Source organism: Epinephelus moara, chromosome 2, assembly GCF_006386435.1.
Source record: "Epinephelus moara isolate mb chromosome 2, YSFRI_EMoa_1.0, whole genome shotgun sequence".
Classification (NCBI taxonomy): domain Eukaryota; kingdom Metazoa; phylum Chordata; class Actinopteri; order Perciformes; family Serranidae; genus Epinephelus; species Epinephelus moara.
The window spans coordinates 37,154,544-37,176,990 of NC_065507.1; the positions used below are offsets into that span (position 1 = coordinate 37,154,544).

The 22,447-nt window shown below is 39.3% G+C and overlaps 1 protein-coding gene across 1 annotated transcript in view; it reads left to right on the top strand.

Moving 5' to 3' along the window:
• si:cabz01090165.1 (uncharacterized protein LOC100333421 homolog) overlaps positions 1-22,447 on the top strand; it is a 531,188-nt gene that overhangs the window by 187,158 nt on the left and 321,583 nt on the right. Inside the window, exon 3 of the mRNA XM_050061021.1 lies at positions 10,503-10,630. The gene's annotated coding sequence lies outside the window, so the exon portion shown is untranslated. The remainder of the gene's footprint in view (positions 1-10,502; positions 10,631-22,447) is intronic.

Genomic DNA, 22,447 nt, shown 5'->3' on the forward strand with positions numbered 1-22,447 from the left:
TCAACTTCATGAATTAGCTGTTCTTCACGTATTGCGGTGCTTTCAAAGTGAGAGCCAGGAAGAAACAGAAACACAGCGTCTGACAAATGTCCAGCTCAAACTGGCTCTTGCAGTCAGTTAGAACAGCTTTTTCATCAACTTCAAATCCAAAATGTTGTCGTATTGGTGCAGTTTTAATTTTCTTGAGAGACTAACTCTGCCATGCCTCCTCTCCTCACCCATACTCTACAAGCATTAGATAGCATATACTGCAGATCAGGGATTTACAATATGAATTTTCCCACCATGGATTCATTTTAATTAACAGCAAATATAAACAACAAACATACTGTAACCACATACATGTGTCACTGGTATATTAGACTTGTTTGGTGGATGCAAAGCAAAACACAAATAGGGTTCTCAGACACAAGACTGCAAACACCAATAAACCAACAGTCCCATGCGAAAACAGAATTAAAACGACTCGGATAACACAGACACACACATCGGTGCATACATGGTAGGAGATTTGTTCCTCCCACGCGTAAAATCTCTACTAAAACCACTGTATACAATGTGAATGAATGCACAGCTCATTTCAATAATCCCTCTGTAACATGAATTCAGATAACTCAGCGTCACTGCAGTGTGTCTGATAGCGTGAGCCTCTGTCAGTCACTGTGTATGTGGGCGCCTTGTGTGTGTGTGTGTGTGTGTGTGTGTGTGTGTGTATCTTGTGTGTTAGTCACTTGAATGCAGACATGTTCAAACTGTAGATAGTTTGTGAGAGTGATGGAGAGGAAGTCAAGAAGCACGGCAGAGAAGATGGAAGAGCTCAGACGTCTCTGAGAGAAACAACAGGTCTGCTTCAGTTGAGAACAGTGTGATACAGGAGTGGGCGCTACTGAACCAAGCTCATTTGCTATCATGTTGAGAGTGAAAAGGAGAAGATTGATATTACTCATGTCTGTACGGTAAATATGAAGCTGGAGTCTTATGGTCATTCTGAGGTTGCTCAGCGACCAGCAGAGTCTCCAGGAAGTAACAAAGCCTAGCCAAGAATTAGTATGCTCCATAACTGCTGGTGAAATGGTGTCATTTTCTGTATGAGTTACACAGGTGACATCAGTTTGTTTAGCTAGCTGCTCGCTAGATAAGCTCCTTATTTACTGTACTGACATGAGAGTGGTATCTAGCTTCTCATTTAACTCTTGGCAAGTAGGCAAGTTAAGGTATTTCCTAAAGTAGGAAACTATTCCTTCTTCCATCATGATACATGTAATTCTATACATTAGTACTGACGCATAATGGGCCTTATGCAGTAACATTCTCCTAAACTACTTGCATATCTTATTTCAATTTTGTGTTAAGAGAAAAAAAAATTAGAAAGTCAACACCATATGCAAACGTCTTGTTTTTTGTGTGTGTCCCTTTGAACTATTCTGTCATCCCTTTAAATTCTGAGGTTTTTAGGGGTCCATGAAAGCAGCGCAGGCAGAACTCTTAATGAGTTTATTTTTCTTCAGTAGCACTTTGTTGAGTTTGAGTCGCAGGATTGATAATTGATGAGGGGATCCGATCAGAGCTGATCAGATCGATGGATAAGAGGAGCAGCTGCTGCAGAGGCAAGTGAAAGCTTTACTTTCACTGCACATGTTATTCTGCTCCTCTGTCTATGCCCAGAGTACACTTTGCGCTCTGAGATTGCAGTGCAATGAATAACAGGTCGGTATATTCCAACAGTGCACCAAATGAACGGTCCAGCTCTGAAAAAATAGAAAATGAATATATGTTGCCAGACACATTTGTGAGCCACCACAAATTAACTAATGTATGGGAAACTCTAGCAAAACAACAACTCATTATATTTGAGAAGCTGGAACCTTGAAATGTTTTTTGAATGTCAAAGGAAGACTAACAGGATTATCAAAATATTTCTGTCAGTCCTTTCAGCTGCACTTGCATGTTTTTTATATTTTTTCTTACGTGATGTCATTTGTATTTTCAAGTGCTTCATATCCTCAAAATCTGTACAACCCAAGCTAAATGGTTGTATGAATGTATGTTAGGTATGTTATCAGCCATGTTTTTTAAATAAATTTGAAAAAAAGAATTGGTCCAAAAGATTTGTATATGAAACATGATTAAAATGTTTCTTGAATCATGCACTTATTTTATTTTTTTTGAGCAGAGTGCCAAGCCACAGTCTGTACAGGCTAAAAGCTAAATGCCATAAACCACAACAATTGATTAAAGTATTGAAAAGAAAAAAGAAAAATATGAAATAAAAAAAAATACAACAGACATTCCTCTCAACCTACCCTTCTGCTGCTCTGGTGCCACCAAACATTTTCACTGTCTTTTGGACCACTTGTAGCATAATGTTATGACGTCATCCCAAGCACACAGCATAATGGTGCAAAAATATCTAAACTGTCTGCTGCTGCTGCTGCTGCTGCAAAAAGAACACTCTAGCTATTTTAGATGTTTTATTTTTAGATGGACTTTTAACAGGATAATGTAAACAATCATCATGTTTTTTACCATCTTTTGTAGCATAACGTAATGTCTTCATCATATATGGACAACGTGATACCGCAAAAGACAGAAAGTCTTAGCTTTGGTTGTAAAAGAATGAATGTTCTAGCTGTTACATCGATTTCTAAACAGGATAATGAAAACCTGCAGGAGGTCTGGCGTAAAGGGTTTAAGGGACTAAATACTCACGTCAAGTAAAACTACCTCAAATTATGTAAAAACTTCTGTTCCACAAACAGAAACTTCATGTTTCCTATGAAGGCAAGGTGTTTTCACTCTTATCTTGGTAAGTGTGCTCTTGACCACTTGTAAAAAAAATTATCTGGTCAAGCAAAATAACAAAATTAAGAAAACACTGGTGATTTAAATAAGCCAAGGGGTACTAACAAAATAACAACTAATGGTTGCAAACAAACAAAAAGTGAAAATTGATTTGTAAATTGCTTTCTACATGAGGCCAAATGACATTGAGAAACCATGTATACAGTTGCGATAAATAAGCAGATGAGTGTCTAACCTGTTGCTTATTCAGTGAAATCAATACTTGGTACTTCACCAAGTTAATATTAAAAATCATAAAGTCCAACATTGCTATAGAGGAAATGTTTGCAACATTGTCTGCAATAACAGCATATATCCAAGATATTAAAGGGAGAGTTTACCCTGAGGTGTTGGGGCTGCAGTGAAACAAAGCCATACATATAAAGCCATACATATCTCTGACAAGCAAAACAAAAGATCAACATCCTCGGTGCACATTTGTGTTTCTTGCATGTAAACGTCTCGATGATTTACCTGCCCTTTTTATGACTGTCCAACAACTTCATGATCCTAATTAAATGTTCTTGATTGTTTAACATCTCAAGACACTAAAAAACCTCATAGGTCTCGTAAGCATTTAGTGACTTCCCCTAATAAACATTTTAATGATCATGCTGTTGATCATAAAGAGACTTAAACAGGTTGAATACGTGCTCTCGCATGCCTCTGCATTTTGGATAATCAGCAGTTTATTAAAGGCTAGTTAGTAAATGTATTAAAGTGTATGTATATGAGAAAATGTGACTAAGTGACCTACATTTTTCATTTCTACGGCCACAGCAAAGCACCAAGTGTAGTGAAGAGAGGCTGTTGAGACAGAATGCAAATAGGAGAAAGAGAGTGGAAAGATTCTCTAAGGGAATATGTTTGAGTCCCTTATTGTGTTTCTTTTGTCTATTAGCATTATTAGGTTCAACATTAATGATAACTGAGCAGACACAGAAAGACAGAAACACCATGATTAGGATTTCCCCCCTCTATCCCTGCTGTGCAGACCAAACCCAGCAGCACTAGTTTGATTTCCTTTGTTCTCTGCCCTCCATGTTGGCAGCACCACAGCACGACATACTGTAACTACTCAAACCATGTTTATTGCAGGAGTGGCAGCTCCTCTGTAATTACAAGTGACACTTGACAGCTGCTTGTGTATCATAGTCAGAAAAGATTCTGCTGAACTCACTCCTGAGATTGAAATGGTATTTTTTTTCTGAACAGAGGAACAGCCCTGACACTTATGTTGGCAGCTATAACCCATTTGTTTTGAAATTTTCTGTCAAAGTTTTAACATGTTTCCCTGTAGAGATCCAATATATCACGATAACCGCACACACTGAAATCCAAAGTGCCATCCTGATGGTTGAATAATGTGAAGAAATTGGCCTTTGGCCTTTGACAGGCTTGTGACAAACAAGACCCACCTTTTTGATGTTTAGCTGCCAATCAATAATAAAATGACAATCATGTGACAGTGACACCTGTCTAATGCCAATATTGATCCAGCTCATTACAGTTTTAGCATCAGTGCTTCTTCCTGTTGATAAAGCAGCCCAATCACCAGAATAAATGTTGGCATTGTTTTTTATGCAAGCCACAGACACGTAACATCCTGAGGATATTGTGTAGAGGATACACATGAAACTTTATGTTTCAACACCACTGTAATTAACATATGGTTAAGTTTAGGCACAAAAATCACTTGGTTATGGTTAGGAAAAGATCGTGTTTTGGCTTATATTACCCAGTTTTTGTGCCACAATCCCAGCAGAAAACACTATGGTGCGATGGCCAGTGTTAAAACAGCAGTGGTTTGCTACAAAACACCAGCGTTTAGTGCCTAAAAAGCCGCTGGAAACATGACAACTGCTCGCTAACCCACAGCTGGTTTTGTTGTTTGTTGGTTTCAAACAGTAGTCTGTAGCTTGGCAGGCATCTCGCCAAGATGACACCCTATCCATCATCCCCTCCACCTTTGAATGACAAATTCAACTTATATACTACGTTACTTTAGAAATGTTGATATGATGTGTATGAAATGTACAAAGGTCATGTATGTGTGGTTTGCAGAAATATGCAATGTAAATGTTAAGAACAGTTTCAGTTGTTAGAGTCAAACCACTAGTCAGTTATCTCCATGTAGTGACATCAATTTATTTATAGAGCCTATTTAAGGCCACAGGGAAACTACAAATAAAGTCTAATATATTCAAGAAACAAAAAGGAAATTTTAAATAATTTAAGATGCAAATATAATCGGAAAAGGCATAAAACCATTAAAAATGAATAAAGGTTTATAGAGTATATGCTTCAAATGCTTATTTAAATATAATTTCTCTCACCAGACAGGCATGTCTAATTATCATAATTAGAGTTCCTCTATTTATCACTCAAACAATGCTGGTGTTATTTAATTGATTAAATGCTTGTAGGCTGTAGCCATGATAATCTTTCCCATCACCCCCTGCTGTTTGGTTCTATAGACTCCTGATCATTTGCTGTTCACTATGGAGTCAGACTATAGCTAATCTTTTCTCATGTTGCTCAGAGCCATGCTATAGCTAGTGCTAATCTCTTAGCCTGCAGCATTAGCCCGTGCTAAGGCTAATCCCTTTTTGTGTAGCGCCAGGCCGTACTAGCGCTAATCCGCTGTCGCGTAGCCGTGCTAATGCTAATCCAGCTGTCAGTCAGAGAAGTGCTGACCGGCAGGGAGGCGAGTCGCTGTGAGACACCTGTCTGCCCTTTCCTCCTTCACTCTTATCACCTACTTTGAGTTTGACTTACCTTCTGTATCTCCTGTATCACACTATTTTTGACATTTCCGATCAAAGCCCCCCCCCCCACCCTTTTTCTTTTACATCTGTCATCTCTGCCTTCTTTTTCACACTTCGCCCCTCTGTTTCTCCCACTTCAATTTCTCTCTTTCTATCTGACTACATTCCAGCTAATCTCTTTCCTAATCCTCCCCTCTTTCCCAGGAATCTTGCAAATAAAGGTGGATGTCTCACCTCACATAAACCCAGCCTTTTCAGCTACCTTAATTCTTGACTCACATAAATTGTATTAAGAGGGGTGTTTTTGTCACTTGCTACACAAATTCATTTCACTTGCACTTAAAGCGTGAAGCTTAAATGATCCTTCTATTTTTGCTTTATTTTTTATTTTTTTAATCCATTGTATAACAATTCAAACCAAACTGTGTTAGTCCATTTCTTAATATTTTGTCTTTGTGACTTCTCTATCCTGTCATCGGCTCTCATCTCTGAACCCATTGGCTCATACTGAGGATGTAAATCTTTGAAAATGGCTCACAAATACATTGTATAGTTTCATTTTCAATAATGGCTCAGTAATTCCCCAGAACAGGAGGAAATAGTGCATTTACTGGGGACTATTTTGAGTGGTGGATTTATCCTCTTGTGAGTATTTGAGGCAGCAGGACGGTGTATGTGAGATTGCATTAATATAAACTACAGTGAGTGTTCAGCATGCAACGGTATCATAACAATGTTTCTAAAGTGACGCAGTATATGAGCTGACTTTGTCATCGGGAGGTAGAGGGGGGGATGGATAATGTGTCACCTAGGCAAGACATCTGCCAAGCTGCAGACCACTATTCGAGACCAAGAAACATCAAAACCACTTGTCTTTCAGCGAGTCAATGCTGTGTTTTCAGCACCTTGTTAACCCTCAAACATGGATGTTTTTAGAGGCCTGTTGCTGTGTCTACTGCAGCTTTTCAGCCCCCAGATGTGGTTGTTAATAATGATCAGTTGCTGTTTTTCCAGTGGAGAATGTGGGATTAAAAAAAAGGGTTGTTCTTTTACAGAGACAATGCTGCTTTTCCAGTGGGGATTGTGCTCCCAAAACCAGCTATTTAAAGTCAAAACATGGCTTTTGTTTTCTTGTGCCTAAACCAAACCACATGTTAACACAGTGTTGCTGAAACGTAAAGTTTCAACATATCCACTACATAATAACATGCAAATGTAATAAATCCATGGTTAGCAGCTATAATGCCACCCTATTTCCTCGGGATGGATTGGTGATTCCCTATAACAGGAGGAAATGATGACTTTGTTGGGGACTATTTTCAGCAGTGGATTAATCCACATTTGGTGCTCTAGTGAGTATTTGTGGCAGCAGGATGGTGTATGTGGGATGGGGTCCAAATAAGCTACAGTGTGTGTGTTGATGATAATAAAGGAACATGTCACCCAATGCAACAGTGTGGCTCACTGATGTGTTTTAATAGCTTTTGGACAACAATGGAGCACTATGGCACAGAACATATATCAGGCTTTGATACACACACACAATACTTGTTAGTTGGATCAATTTGGTGACAATAAGAAATATGTTTGTTACAAAAACATAACTTAAATGCAGTGAAAATGTGACAGGTTACACATGTTTGATGCCCTTCTCTTCTTTGGTTGTACACTATGAAATTAGCAACCGGTCACTGCAGCTCTGTTTTTGTAGAGACACGTCTCTGAATTAGCTCTGCCAGAAGTTCGATGATCTTTTGTTTTCAACAGTTATCTCCTGTTTATTTGATTTTCTGACGAGACAGCTTCCTGTCATTGCTCTCTAGTTTCTGAACAAAACACTTCGAAGTTTCCCCCAGTGATCCAACACACAGTCTCTTACTCATTTCTCCTCCCACTCACTTACACTAACTCTTTCCCTTGGGATACGTTTTCTTCATCACTCCAATTCATGTTGTTTTCTGCTTATTTTTCATGGACACTGATGTTTTTTTTTTTCCATTAAGGTTTTGTTATCTAATTCAGTTGCACCATATCATCTGGACTTTCTTGTATTTTTCTTTTTGTTTTGAAGCCAAAGTTATTACTGCTCGCCTTTTTCTGTCATTTATCTCTGCTGCACAAATTGTGTTTCTGCTGTGTTCTTCTGTCGCGGCTGCATTTTATCACCTTGTTTAATTACCTTACTTGTATCTTTTATGGCCGTGCAAACTAAATTAGCTAAAGTAAACAGAAGTACTTCCCTGCAGGTCTGCAGCCGATTCAAGTTAATGAATTTAGAAAATGGGATTTCTTCAAGTAAAAAAATGTATCTGAGAAAAAGACATACATATATTTTCCAATGTATAGGATGTGATCTAAGTATTCCGCCAGTAGACAGTCACCTACGCTACACCCACACCACTCTGACATCAAACTCAAAATCCCACCTTCAGGCACTTTGTTGGCACAGTGTTATATATCATCAGTCTGTGATGTTCACTGTGTTCCGGTAGCTCTTCCATGGAAAAAAAAAGAAATGTTGTAATTCTTTTTTTATTTTTTATTTATTTATTTTTTTTGGGGGGGGGGGGGGGGGGTTACCAGCCTTCCATGTCATGTCAGTGGTTTCTTGCTTTTCCCAGAATGCCTTAGGAGAAACCCAAGAGAGCAAACATGAACAACCAGCTGCAGGTTACAGTGTGTGGGTGTACGGAGTGATGAGGAACGAGAGGAGTTTTCCTAGCTGAGAAGTCGTGCCACTTATTCAAAACACATCTTTGAGGCTGCAGAATACTGCATCTGTTGTTCTTCTCTGATGGAGAAGGAGTTGGTATGATTGTGGAATGTTGGCATAAATGTCAGCAGCTCTAGACAAAACTTTCACTCACTGAAGGACTGATGCCAGAATGTTGGCGAAAGTGTCAAAAAAAGCATTTTTTAAATGTGATATATCAAGATTTCTCTCATTCTCGATAAAATGTCTCAATAATCAGAAAGTAATCCTTTAGCCAGTGTGTATATGTTCATTTATCCACTTAAATCGGAATTTGGGTAACAAGCTAACCCCTTCCATCTAAAATTTTTTTAAAAATAATAATTTAGCCATGTCCACTTTCAAGTGTTCAAATCAAATCAAACAGTTTGATCAAATCTATCCTTAACATATAATCCGCCATACCTTGTTCAACTCAATTTAGAAGACCAGGTTCTCTAACTGTCATTTCACTGCATTTGGCATGGAAAAGCAAAATTACAATTGACTGAAAAGGATACATTTTCAGTTGTCTGTAACCTAAAACAATTGATTCATCAGTCTGTATATTTACATGGCATCAGATAAAATCAATTTATTGTGTGAGTCCCACTAAAACTGGACTTTTAAAATACATATAAACATGATAGTCTGACTGAAATCGTACTTTATCAAATTTCACAAAGTCAGACTAACACACCGAGATAATGCCGTTAGGAGTCAAATTACTCCTGCATGTATACAGTCAATCAGACCCAAACTGGCTGAGGCGCTCTGTGCATGCTCCGCAGTTTCCGCCCCGGGCTTTGACCCTGAAGTTGAATAGCATTGAATAAGAGATGAAAAAGTAAAGCATACAACACCTATGGAATGCACAGAGCTGTAAAGTTGTCCACCGTAGTATCAGTTTGCCGCTAGCGAACTTGTTTGTTGATTGTTTGGTCTGTGATGTAATAGGTCAACCTGAAAAAGGACCAATTCTAATTCTAATTCTATTGTAGCAGAGTCAGAGATACTTGAATTGATTGATTCTCCTCCCGGGCTTGTATACTGGGACAAGGACAGTTGTCAAGTTAAATGGCTTAATTGAACTATAACCATTGTTCAACTTAACTGTGCATGTAAATGTACTTAGTCACTACATTTACATGCACAGTAAATCTGATAATGTTCCTAATTTGATACGGGTCTTGTAAACAGCATATTCCTTTTGGATATTTGGAATTAGGCTTTTTTTCCGAATGTAGCATTTCCAGATGAAGACATGTGATATATTCCAACATTATTCATGTTTTTTGGAGCAATCTTTGGACATTTCTACAGCCCATTGGAATGTGCGTCTTAATTGGGGTTTTTCCTACAGTTTGCAACACACAACCTTCTGCCTGTTCACGGCCAACTCTGCACGTCGTCATGGATAGGTTGTACACAAACAAACTCGCCAGCAGTTTGCAAGGCAGGTGTAAAGATGCATACCCAAAAGAAAAGCTCACATGTCTAGTTGGAAGGAGAAACACACCTACTTTTAAACATTTTGAAGGACTTGGATATCAACAGGTTTTTGGATTTGTGCAAATGTCACACACTGACCTTTTCAAGAAGGTGGTTGCAGGAATGAAAGAGGGAGGCTGTATTTGTGTGGTCGAAGAAATTAACACAGACACATTAATCAGAGTATGCACAGCTGCATATTAACGGGAATATTAGTGGAATATTCATATTCATTAACAATGTAAACTGCTTAGTAGGAATATTGTCTTTTTTTTTTGGATTCAGGGCAACAACCATGTGTGCATGTTAAAGTAGTCAGTATATTTTATTCTTATTGCCAAAATTTGCATCTCCGTAAAACTGCTAAGACCACCACTGATTTTTCCCTTCACACTCTCTGTGTGTCCTGCTGAGGAAGTTTGAAGAGAGGCAGAGTAGCCCCAAGGGAGGGCAAGAAAAGCGAGGTTGGGGGGGAGAAGAAACGAATGGAGAGAAATGGTGGGTGAGGGTGGGGGGTTGATAGGAGGGACATAAGACAGAAGAAGAGAAGCTTTAGGAATACTAATGAATAAATGATGCAACATGTTGACATTTCTTTCGTTCTCCTTTCCATCCTTGCACTCTTTCCTTGTTTCACCTTCCTCCCTCCCTCTCCTCCTTTTTTCCTGCAGGTAGGAGGGTGCCCTTGTTAGCTTGTCATCCCGTTGTAACCCTGAGGCCAGTGATGTGACTGGAATGTGAATTCACCATAAAAGGACCGACTCTACCTGAGGACTTCCTGCTTCCCCAAGAAACTCAGGTAGGCCGTTTGTAATGGGATATTTAATGCACTAATTCTGGATGGGATTTGATTATGTGTGTGAAATAATTACAAATGGTGACAAAGAGAGCATGAAACAACCTTACAAATGTAATATGACCATGTATGAAGGTGGTGAAATGTGGGTTAGGGGTTTCATTTCTTGTTAAAAAGAGAAATGGTTTGTCAAAGTCTAGGAAAAGTCATCTGGATTTTCTCTCCAAAAATTTTTGGTGACGGTTTTGGTGGTTTTTATAAAGCATTGGAAAAAGTGCAGTGGATGTTATTCAGCTTTGTAGATTCTTGTTGTCTGTTTGGTATGATCTGAGCAAGTTGCATTGTTGGATAAACCACAGAGTCAGCATTCAACATCAATCTATAGTCTTATTGGCGTTGACACAATGTTCACACCTCACAGTTTGGAGTGTTTTATAAATGAACTGTTAGGTTGTGAAGTTCAAAAAGAAGGTATCCTGACACTGGCTTCACACACTTATCATTCACCCACACTGGTGTTCTTCTGCCTGATTAGATCTCTACTAATGGCAAGGGGCATGTGCAGACTGTCCTTGATCAACATTTACCCTACAGTTTATAGCCTCTCCTCTGTAAGCTTTATTGCACCTGGTAGGGCTGACAATTTACAACTGTTGTCACCAATTTATACCAGTTTGGTTGCTTTCTAAAATGCCTCAAAATCGCTTCTCTTTACAGAGCTAGGTTTATGCTCGCCATAGTGTCTCCAGTGCAAGGGGGTGCAAAACCTGAAATGACATCACCACGCATTTTGTGTAAAGCACAAAGGTTTTGCAAGTTGTTAGTTTTCATCTGAAACCTGCACCATATTTGTTGTGATTGGCCTGATCTGGGCCGAGCCTGGCTAGAATTCTGTCTGAACTGCAGGGGGATCACACGTGTCTGCCAAAGCAAATAAAACATGAGCTCACAGATTCGTGAGGTTTCCAGGCTTCTGCCAGACTTCAGCCTGAGCTACAAACACCTGTCAGAGTGTGCAGGGCCTGTGAGACATTAACCACAGAAAACAACCTTATAGGAGTGTGTAGTTTTAAGAGGACATGTTGTTGTCTGCTGTGTAGCAGATATCATGCCTTGAAATTAACTGGGGTTAACAGAAACACAACATCCTGACCTTTAACACACTGTGTGTGCTGTCTGGTTCAGCCCTGCGAGCCCCCGTCCATGTGTCTGCTCCTGTGTATGCACATGCATGTTTCTCTGTGGGCTTTTTCCTTCATGAACATGTTTGTGGTGTGTGTCAGCGTGAATCTGCACACTGGGCTGTGTTTGCACATAGAGAGACACAAAGACAGTAATAGTGCGAATGTGAGTGTGTTTTGCCTGAATAGATGTAAAGGGCGGGACAGACCCTCTGCTGACTCATGTACAGCTGATGGCACTGTGCTTTACTCTTGCTGTGTGTGTGTGTGTGTGTGTGTGTGTTGTAACAGAATTGAATCGACTAAACTCAACATAGTCGCAATAGTAGACAAAGGTTATATTACACAAACTGTGCATAATAGTGCTGCTCTTGCAGCGTATCAGGTCACGTGTCCTAAAGCATGTTATGTGACATCACAGATGGTGGACGTCCATACACACTGATAGACAGATTTGTGCAGTTCAGTCCATGCTGGCGATATCCGTGGCCGGAGGCATTATGTTTTTGTGTTGCCTGTCTGTCTATCTGTACATGTGTACATATGTCCCATTCTCCTGAATGCAGTAACTCAGAGAACATTGTGAGGGAATTTTGTAAAATTTGGCACAAACGTCCACTTGGAGTCAGCAATTAATTGATTTGAATTAAATTTGAATGTCAAGGTCACTGTGATCTTTTCCTTCTCATTCTTATGAACACGGTATCTCAAGAATGCCTAAGGGAAATTTCCTCCAATTCTAATGTCCACTTGAACTCACAGATTAACTTATCAGAATTTGGTAGTTTAAGGTCAAAGGTCAAGGTCACTATGACCTCAGAAAACATGTTTTTGGACAAAAGTCAAGAATTCATGCACTAATTATCACAAAATTTCACAGAAATGTCCAGTAGGATAAAATTTTGAAGCGATTATCTTATATATCTAAAGGTCAAAGGTCAACCTTACTGTGACATTCTAATGCTCTTTTAAAACACTTTTCTGGCCGTTACTCAATATCATAACTCAGGAAGATACTTTTCTGGCCGTTACTCAATATCATAACTCAGGAAGATACTGGTCAGACACTAAATTAGTGACACTAATCTTGGGTGTCCACCTTGAAACTGTATTGATTTATAGATCGTCTGTGCTGCAATGGGGACGATGTGTGAAGCATCCATGTTTTCACAGACATAGATGTTAAGTATAAGTGCAACTTGACTGCTGCGCAAGGCATACAACCGAAAGGCGGTAAATCTAGTTTGTTTGTTTGTCATGTGGTTTTTGTTTTGTTTTTGTGGTTTCCTACAATTATAACTAGTTATATGATAAATTCACCTGTTTCATCCTGGCATCTTAAGTTCTGGTCCTTCGATTAACAATTCTGCTCTCTATTTGTCTTTCGTCACTGCAGGACTTTATTCCAAAACTCTATGCAGCCATTATACAAAATAAAATGTTCCGGTAAAGCTTAACAGCTGAGTCGTTTAGTTAACTTATCCAGAGTGACTCACAAAAGTATAAGCTGCAATAAGCCGCAATTCCTGCATCATCCACAGTACTACTGTCCAAGAGGAAGAACTGTAAGAGGATTGCAAGGGTCAGAGCTGCAGTGCACGGACAAAAGATGGAATAAATATTCCTGTGTCCATAAAAAAAGGGATCTTGTACTGTATTACAGCAGCGTGCTGGGGCATGAAATAAGAGCTGAAAGAGGAGATTCAGGGCAGAAGACTAAGATGTTTCCCTCCTGTTTGGCTTTTAAAGCAGCTCAGGTGGTAAAATCACGCATGAGAGAACATAAACACAGACTGCATTTTGTTTTAGGGATGATTAAATAGTATTATTTTTCTTATCCAAGAAATATAATCCTGTCAAGCACCATTTGCTTTAGATTATTGTTTTAAGGTTACTGGTCTTTACTTTAAGTTATTCATTTCTTTTTTTTTCCTTAGCTCTAGCTGACAAGAACAAATATGACTGCCACACAAATACCCCAAACATCTATTCAGAGAGAGCTACAAAACACCTTTGCAGTTAGAATGTACTGATCTGATCAATCAATCAATCAATCAATCAATCAATTTTATTTATAAAGCCCAATATCAGAAATCACAATTTGCCTCACAGGGCTTTACAGCATACGACATCCCTCTGTCCTTGGACCCTCACAGCGGATAAGGAAAAACTCCCCAAAAAAACCCTGATAAATGATTACAACTTGTATTAGTAGTTGAAATGTACAACTTCAAATAATACCATGCAGGATTTTCTAACAAAAGTCATCCCTCAGTGGGGCACCATATTTATTGATGCATTGATCCTGCCTTCTGCCTGCATTTTCCATAGAGAGTATTAAGTAATGGAAGTAGTAGCCACTTTGAGGTCACCCATCGGTTTGGGGACTTGTGGATGGTACCAATGGAACCGTTCCTTCAGTTCCTAAGCTATAACTGTAAAATGAAAGGATGTTTTTCCGCCTCTAGCAGCAGCTGTAGACTGAGAAAAAATAATTTAATTCACTGGGCCGACTGCAGGCAACTTTTAAGATGGAACTTTTACTTGTAATGTTACTCAATGCATGAGTTGACGGCAGAATCCATCAGCACACCATAAATATTAATAAGACAACTTGACCATTCCATTAGTTTTATTGTCTCTCTTGGATGACAAACACTTTTAGTAATGAGTGGACCTTCAAGCGTTTAAATTTATATATATTAATTTTGATCAGATTATGGGAACTGCATATATCCCAATAGTCACTTGGAGAAAGAACAAAACAAAACAAAAAAAAAAGTTGTGGAGCCTCATTCCTGTGGGCTCCAGGGTCCCAGGGTCGTGATACCACATCTGATGTGTTACTTTTGGTTTTGAACGCCTTAACAACATATGAAAACCCACCCTCATACATTTACCATAAATGTTGAAATTAGCTATACAGACAACAACTGTTTTATGTACCAGGCTGTAAACATGTTTATTTCTGCTGTAAAGTTGGGCATTTTAATATGGGGGTCTATGGGGACTGACTGGCATCAAGTGGCCATTAGAGGAACTGCAGTTTTTGGCACTTACGAATTGGCTTCATTTTCAGTTTCCAGAAGTTGCTGCTTGGTATTTTCTTATTTTCTTATTATGTTGCTGTGTTCAGGATGTTCGTGGTCACAGAGTGCAGGTGAGTTTGGGACTTTATAAAAAGTTAGAGACCAGGTGTCAGAACGTGAGCAGCAGACATCCAGGAGAAAGCTACAGAAATTGCAGACAAAGCACCGACAAATGGCAAATACAGTGAGACAAAAATACCAAAAAAACTACTTTTGGTGCTTAAAACAAGTAATAGCTACTGTACAGCACTTTTAAACACAATTAAAATAAATATAGTCAAACAATAAAAGACTAGTATATTGGGACAATAAGTTGTGTGTGTATATTTATATAAAACCATGTGACATACCTTAGTATGTTGGTAAAAATGCAGTAAAGGGGCATTTGTCTGACAGAGAGGATCTAATGAAAGCCTGTTCACTTGCATTACGGGAAGTTTAGGATCTATATTTTTCAGAGCCGAAATACAGTCTAAAAATCTGTCTCTCATATCCTCCAGCTTTATGAAAGTGTGATACTACATTGCTGGAGAGCTCTTTTAATAATGCATTGACTAGCTCCATATTCAGCGAGTTTGATCCCAGAGGGAGTGATGCTCTTGACTTGTGTCCCTCTCAGTGTCATTGTCTCCGGTCTATCCCACAGGGCAACTGCTCCTCCTGCCTCATAATGTATTTAATATGCAGTAGCAGAGAGAAGAACACTCAGTCTGTGTGGACTGATGATCATGATTACACATCAGGATGACAGGAGAGCCTCTGCTCACCACACTCCCTCTGTCTGTCTTTCTCTGGTTTAGCCTCTCTACCTTGTGCAAACGCACGTACAGACTGCCCTTCTGTATGAAAATATGCACACACACACACTCACGCACTATCCCTGCAAATCAAATTGTGTGCCATTTCCTCTGAGAATAGACCTAGGTAGGTGCAGCACCTGTGGGAAGCTAGTTAACTGTGTGTGTGTGTGTGTGTGTGTGTGTGTGTGTGTGTGTGTGTTTTCCCTCTCTGTATTTCCATCTGATTAGTGCAGAACAGGGAAGATGAAGGGGTCTACTCTCAGCCAATCACTGAATGAGTGTGTGTGAAGAAAGACGATAGCGTCCTCTCACAGAATCAGTCATTGGATATTTCAGATCCTTTTCAATTTTCTACATCATTTGTTACCTCCATTTATCCACAGCAGCCAGTGTTCATACACTTTCAGTGCGAGTGAAACTCTGCTGATGTTACACACTAAATACCGCTTGGCATTAATACTGCATCTAAACAAATTGTCAGTGGCATGTACCCAGTCATCTACCCACCATTTCAGCGAACACAGACAACTCATATGGCCATTTTTTATTCTTTATCTTTTATTTTTCAAGGGCTGGTTGAGCACATAGTCATATCTAAATGACAGAATGGGCCGTGTGCCAGTGACTCCTAAAATGACATGTATTACCATTGGAGAGTACCGGTGCCAGGTGGGCATACAAACAGTCACAGTTACACACCAAAACAATGTGATGAGGTTTATAAAAAAAGATTATGGCTGAGGTTCAAATAAGTATGTTTGTTACATATTCTAAGTGATATGCAGGGGTTAACTTGCATAAGTGATGTAACTTAGGGACCTTATGTACGGCTGGGTATCAGTACCCGATACCTGTTTGGTACCGACCAAAATAACCCCAAACTATGTATTGAAACTTCTTTTGACAATAGTTACCCACATTTGATCTTTTATTGTACCCAGATCTAGAAAAAAAAGAAAGAAAACTATTTGAATGGTTATGCTCACAGCCAATAACCACAAGTGATTTGTGATCACCCCATGAACTCAGTCACTGTGTTTCTGATGGAGGTGGCAGTTCAGCATGTCAAGATGCCACTAAAAAGTATGGCTGTACGGGATACAAACAGTGGTCTCCTGGGTAAAAGTCCTGTATTTTTGTGACCCATCTATCCACTCACACCTTCTACCTATGCAGACTTTGTCAGTCTTTATACTGTGTACTTTATACTATGTATATATAACCAGAGGTGGAGGAGCATTAATGAGTATATTTATGAACAAAAAATATCTTCTGTCTGGGACCAAAACGTAAAAAACCAACGCGTTCTCATGCCAACTCACTGTTACTATTAGACATTCTGGGATGATGTGGCAGTTTATCCTTGTTACATGCATTGTGTCTTTTCAAACTACACTTCCGTTTTCACAGGAAATGTACAGTTTCTGCTCTACATGCAAACTTACTATTGATAAAACAATACTTTTAGTTTATCTCCCTTAGATTGCAAAAAAAAAACAACGTCATGATTTCGCTTAAAATAAGTACGGTTGTTACCAACATCATGTAACGTCACATGACATATGTCACTACCATAGCATGCTGCACAGACTAGCACACTGCTCTGTCTAAAATAACTCCATAACTGACTTTTAGTTTCACACCAGAAATGAAAATCAGCTCTCGGGCGTCATTGAGTGCCGCCACCCGCTGAGTATCACACCGGTGCAAAAGGCACCTCAGTGCATTGGTATCTTACCCCGGGATCACCGACAAAGCTGCGGTATTTGATAAGCTGGGAATGAGAACCGGCTGTAAAAGCAAATCAAGGACAACAACCCAACATAACTGACGAAATAATTCAGTCTGTTTTTATACTTTACTTGTGTGTGTTGCTTTATACTTCTACTTCAAGCTAATTCAGATGAACTTGCACTTTCCACTTCACAACATTTTACAATGTGCTGTTATAGATCAAACTACCATATCAAATTAAGCAGTTGAAATTATCGCACATCATTGCTAAAGCACCTTGCATTGAAATGCTTTGATAGGTTTGTTTGGTACTTCAAGTAAATTGTATATCTTGAATACTTTTATTCTTAAATTCTTAAAAACTTTTACTTAAATTGGTGTATATCTAGATGGTAGTATTGATGTAATCAAATCTGTTGTGGTCTCTTTCTATATGAAACACTGGTTTTATACTTCCATGTATTATTTTTAGTTACATTTCAGTGCTGGTGTACCATATTTTTCATACATTGAGCTTTCCAAGTCACTTCTCTTCCAGGTTCATATACAGTATATGTCATTTTAAAATAATATTTCAAATGGATAAATGCTTGGAAGCACTTCTTCCTGTCACCGACACATGTATTGGTTTTTGTCCTCATTTCTCCTCCTCCTAACTCTGAGGCTCTAGATCTGATAGTTTGGTCCTCATCGCCTCTTTCTTCCCATACCAGTGGAGCAGAAAACTACTCAGTCTTTGAGCAAACAAGGAATATTCAAACAGTGTCTAGAGCATTTCAATTATCATGATAGAAAGCTCATTGGGAAAGCTTGAGTTCAAGCTGTTTCCTGTCTGTTGTTGTTGCTGTGTTGTTTATGCTAAGCTGCATATATCATTACTGTGTGTGTCATTTTTAAACCTAGTTTTTATTAGTAAAACATTGATGGCATATGTTTTTGTTTGCAGAAAAAACAGCCCAGTTGAAAATGTTGGCATTATACATTTCTGCAAACCATGGATACATTGCATTTGCACATTTTATATGTATCATATCAGTGTTTTAAAGTGGCGTAGTATATGAGCTGACTTTTTCATCAAGATAAAGTGGAGATAGTGGATGGCATGACACCTAGGTGAGACACCAGCTGCAGACCACTGTTTGAGACTATCAAACAACAAAACCGCTTGTGTTTTCACTTGTCACTTGTCATTGCTGTGTTTCCAGCAGCTTTGTAGCCACCTAATGTCAGTATGTTTTTGGCGCCCCCCTCGCTGTTTTTCCAACGGTGATACAGTAACTCCATGAAAAACGGCTGTGTTTTTACTGAGACATCACTGCTTGTACTGCCAGGAGAGTGACACCAAAAGAAGTCATCTTTTTACTGAGACATCGCTGCATTTTTCAGCTACAATTGTGCCCCCAAAACTGGGCATTTTAAAAACATGATCCTTTCCTAACCAGAACCAAGTTGTTTTTGTGCCTAAACTTAACCACATGTTAACAATAGCTTTGTTGAAACGCAATGAAACATAAAGTTTCTACTTATCAGCTACATGGTACAAATATGAAGCATCTGTGGTTTGCAGAAACGTTCAGCAGTCTGTTTTGATACTACTACCACTTAGAGGCAGAGTCTAGCATCTGAATTCTACACGTAGTGCTTTTAGGTATGAGCTGAAATCTTGACATGTAATAACTTTGAGGAACCCAACATTGTTTCTATAAACCCAAAGTCACTTAACCTTTTAGTTTTGTGTTGACATTGTGAGGAACTTTAACTTGCTCACTGGTTCCCTGTAGATGACTGAGGATCTCTTGACTGAACCTTGAATTTTTGGAACACATACAAAAATAGTTTTCATTTGTGCAGGCAGCTCTGTCCCAGGAGAACCTGCTACAGTCTAAAGAGAAAAGTTCAAAACAAGGTGAGAGCTGAAATTACATACCCTGGCATAAATGACAAAACAGTAACAGTAGTTCTGCAGGCTCTTGTTCGCTGTCTCTGGAGAACGCATTTGTAAAAAAAAAAAAAAAGGTCCAACACTGTCCTCTCTTTCAGATTTAACATCTAAATTGATAATTCGAACAGAGAGCTCTTAACATTAAGGCCCCTATGGAGAGCTGGAAGTATGATCACACGGCTGATAAATCGTTTCTGCACCAGGAGACGTGGTGGTATTCCTCCGGGCTTCACTCACTCTCCAAGGAGCAAATCACAGTCCACAAAACTCTAAAACTGTCTCTTTACAGTGATTCAGATCTCTGCAGCAGCGTGCAATCGCAGTCATTTATCATGTGGTCGATGGATATCTAATCTCTGTCTGCAGTAGCCACGTATTCTTATAGAACAAGAAATGGGAGACCTTTGACTTCCTCCCCATACTTGACTCTCTGGGTCTATTTCTCTCTGTCTGACCTTTTACTCCTCAGGCTTCACATCCAATTCTTCTGCTTTCTCCTCCTCACCCAGGGATTTTATTCAGCTTGAATGAACATATGCACACAAGGTCCAAAATTAACGCTGGCCAAATGTCGGTACACTTTGTCTGTTTTGGGAAAATCAATAGAAGGCCACCTTTCACTTGTGCTGGGGGCTTTGTGAAACGATAACGTTTAAATGCCATATGCAACTGAATTTAGTCCTGTTGCTGAGTCTGCTCCGAGCTTAACATACAGCTCACATTTACCTGCTCATATATCCATTTCTCTTCTTTTTTCATCAGGGCCCAGATGAAGACTGTAAGTTGAAACACACAGGCACTAAGCCTATTTATAAACACCTATTTGATTTTTGCAAAGCAGAGCAACATGGTAGTTTTTGGTAATGACATAGTGATCACAAAGCAGAATACAACTCTAACCTCTCTCTTCTGTTTTGGTCTTAAAAAGTATAAGGTTGGTTTAAACTGTGGGCACATAGTTTTTCACTACACTTGCATAGTTACAGTGCAGTCGAACAAAACATGGCGCTCACTACTCAGATGACTGTCAACTATAAAGCTTACTGATACCTTTTCCTGTTAAGGCCATCATATCTTTCAGTTATTTTTGGCAACTGCTGTGTAGATGACCCAAACAACTCATTTGGCCTGTGTATTATTTCTGTTGTCATAAGACAGGCTCAAAATATCAGTCATATTTCCACTGTATTTTATTTATTTTTTTTAATATTGAAACATTTTTTACAAGCTACAGGCTGACATGTTTCCTGGAAGCCCTTCTCCTCTTCTCTTCCTTCTGTTATTTCAAAACACAGTTCTCAGCTCTGTGTCTCGTGCACAAAAGCTTCGGCACAGCGGGCTGTGCCCCTGGTGTGTCTCTGTCTTTGAGTGCGCATTGCAATCCATGGCGATGCAGCAGGCAGATGATGATCACCGCTCTCTGCTGCAAGTTATGCGCATCTTTCCCTCTGCTGGGGAAGCAGAGGCAAACATTGCCAACCAAGTGTCTCTTCTCTCATTTCCCCTTCAGTCTAATACAACTATTGCTATACATGGATGAAAACTTCCAGTTTCATGCAACTCCTGTGCATTGCACTGGAGTTTGTGAACTGTGTGTGACTTATTGACCCCCATATTCTAATGTTTTGTCCATTGTTGGGCAGGGATGTGTTACTAGTAATGCGTTGTTGGGAGAAAAGATGACAAGAACACTGTTGCTGCAGGTAGTGGTGATAAACTCTTTCCACTTTGAAAAGCACATCCTCCAACTTATGGTCTGAAACACATACTACAACCAACAGCACAACATCATCAAGCTCCAGGAAATACAACCGACACAACCGATACAACAGGATTTGAATCGTGGACATGGTTGTAAATCATGGTTGTAAATCTAATTGTAAATCTTAACATTTGCATAAGTTATTACAGGTTGATCACATGGGTTTTAAGGTCTGCGTGAAAAAAAAAGAAATAGAAAGAAAGAAGAGAAAGAAATTGGCAAATTTTGAAGAGATTTTGAAAAATAACAGCCTGTTCAGCCCAAAACCAGCAGGCCGGGTCAGGCCTAATCTGTTTTGGCAGAGATTCAAAGTTCTTGTTTTCATGCAATGAATGTTTGAAAATAGAAAACCAGTGCTGATGTACTGAACCCTGTGGTTCCCAATGTTGGGGTCAGGACCTTCCAATGGATCCCAAGACGAATGAGGGACAGTTTCTCCTCTTTTACTTTGTTTGGTATTCCTCTAATTCCAACCTCTGTCTTTTGAAATCTAGATTATATCAACTCCTCAAGGTGGGTGAAATCACTCAAATGAAACAACATTTGGTGACCATTTAGTGTGTGTGTGTGTGTGTGTGTGTGTGTGTGTTCTATTGATGAATTCCTTGAACGCAGGACTAAATGTGCATTTTCATATATTTGTGTTTTTTGAGGATCTTTGTGAATTGTGATGGGTTTAGTGAATGGTTCTCTGTAGGTTTTTAAAGTTCAAATAAAACCATCCATCCTCTCTAATCCTCTCACTGCTTCACTTCCCTTGATCTTTATTTTCTTTCTCTCCTCCTCCCAGTCTTTTCATTTCTTTCTCTCATCTTTGCACCATCTTTCTCTCACACCTCACTCTCTGTCTCTCATCTTTTGTCACCTTCCTTTTCGTCATCATCTCTTCTTCTCTGTCAGCCCCGGTGGTGTTGCGTCTTTCTGTCTTCTCTGTAATCATTGTCACACACACCCCATCGTTCTTTTCCACCTCTCCATCCCTACTTTCTCTCACACTTTCTTTACCTTATCTCGCTTTTCTTTCGTACTTTTAACTTTCTGTGGGCTTCTATCTGTCAACTTATTGTTTAATTGCTTCCCTCTTTCTTCGTCTATTCCCCATCTCATCCTCTCTCCCCAGTAGCTGATAATGTTAATATCAGTAGAGAGTTCCACGATCAAAGAGTCTGTGATGAATAATAATTATGAGACAATTACTGCTTGGAGAGATAGGAGAGCTGTACACCACACACACACACACACACACACACACACACACACACACACACACACACACACACACACACACACTCACACACACACACACACACAC